The sequence below is a fragment of the Carlito syrichta genome, unplaced genomic scaffold, assembly GCF_000164805.1.
Source record: "Carlito syrichta isolate Samal-C Ts95f unplaced genomic scaffold, Tarsius_syrichta-2.0.1 Scaffold113458, whole genome shotgun sequence".
NCBI classification, from domain to species: domain Eukaryota; kingdom Metazoa; phylum Chordata; class Mammalia; order Primates; family Tarsiidae; genus Carlito; species Carlito syrichta.
The window spans coordinates 27981-29999 of record NW_007057554.1 but is presented as its reverse complement, the minus strand read 5'-3'; positions in this window follow the sequence as shown (position 1 = coordinate 29999).

Below are 2019 nucleotides of genomic sequence, written 5' to 3'. Positions count from 1 at the left end.
GCCTGTAATTCCGGCTACTTGGAAGGCTGAGGTGGAAGGATCGCCGGAGCCCAGCAGGTCGAGGCTGCGGTGGCCGGGAGCGGCCACTGCACTCCAGTCTGGGCAATAGAGTGAGACTCCAACTCAAAAAAAAAAAAAAAACAGAGAAAATAGGGAAGAAAAAGATATTTAGAGGCCTATGGCAACTATAACAAAAGATCAAATATTCATATAATCATAGTTCCACTAGGAGAGGAGAAAGAGTGCAATATTGAAGTAGTATTTAGAGAAATAAAGGCTGAAAATTCTCCAAATTTGGCAAAAGACATAAAATTGCAAATCCAAGAAGCTGAGCAAACCGCAGTCAGGATAGACAAATCCCATAATAAACAAACTCCTGAAAATTCAAGACAAAGAAAAACTCTAAATTGCAGCAAGAGAGAAATGGCACCTTACTTATAGAGAAAAGCATCTCAGATGGCAGAAGATTTTCTCATTAAACATCATGAAAGCTAAAATGGAGTGGTACTTTTTTTTAATGCTACAAGCAAATATCTATCAACCCCAAACTCTATATCCGGTGAACATATCTTTCAGGGGGAAAAAAGAAGAAATCAAGATAACCACAAATGAAAGAAAATTAAAAGAATCTGACATCAGCAGACCTTCCCTAAAAGAATGGCTAAAGGAAATTCACAAAACAGAAAGGGAATGATAAAAGGGGGAATTTTGAAACATCAAGAAGGAAGAAAGTACAAGAGGAATAATAAAAATGTGGGTAAATATGACAGACATTCCTTTTCCTTTCAGTTTTCCAAGTTATGTTTAATGGTTCAAGCAAAAATTATAACAGTATCTGATGTAGTTCTTAATGTAGAGGAAACATTCAAAGTATTTATATTATAAATGGGGAAGGTAAAGAGACTTGAAGGGAAATAAGTTTCTACATTTCACTCAAACTGGTAAAATATTGAGACTGGTAGGTTGTAATAAGTACATATAATAAAAATGCAGGGCAAATGTTAATATTCTATACAAAAAGATACACTCAAAAACACTATAGATGTCAGTTCCAATTCTGGCATGACAATATGAAGAGCTTTGCAGATGCATTTAGTAAAACTGGTAGAGATTATTTTTTTAAAAAAACCAACCATTTATATTCTCTTTAAGTGGTCCAAGGGCATATAGCCAATGAAGAAATGTTTATTTGGCAAAACCTATTATAACTTGGTAAGAGCAGTGAGAATCTGTGGCATTTGAATCACAGCCCCTTTCTTCCCTTCCCTGTCCCAGCTCTGTGAGGGAAACTACTCCAGATGGATGTAGCCAAGAACAAAGAACTCCCTGCCACACCTTTTAGTTCCCAGTCTTAGGGTTATAGTGTCTTCCTGGGAGGAGGACATCAGCATTTCTAATCCTGGCTTTCAACTACCTGTTTCTGAGGTTAAGTCCAAGATGAGTGTGGCAAAGAGAAAAGAGATTCCTTGTGCACAACCTCCACTCGTGGGACAGAGGCTCTACCTTTGGCAGGATATGCAGAGAGTACTGAAACCCCAATCACCTTTGTCCCAGTTCATTCATGAAATGAAGGTTCCAGACACGAGAGAGAAGCTGAAAATACTAAAGAAAAGAAATATCACTGTGTTGAGCAACCAGCTCCTTAAGAATGGGTGCCACTGAGAGAGAAGTCTGACCCTGTTCCAGTGCCTACCCTCCTGAACCAGGATCCAGTTTTGCCTCTCGATAGAAGCAAAGCATAAAAGAGAGAGTAGATAACAGACCTTACTTGCAAAGGAGTATAGGGAAGTTCAAATCTGAAGGCAGTCCCCAAAACAATAAAGGTTGTGGTAAAAAGCAATTAACAGGAGACTGGTAGATTCTTTACAGATATAAGCTAAGCCAGAAAAAAAAATCTGGAAAAAAGAAAAGACACTAAGCAGAGCAACCCTGGGGTCAGAAAACTATCTCAAATACTGACCTCGAAAACCTTTCCCATAAATGATCTTAATGTAATTGGATCAGCCGGCAGAACAATTT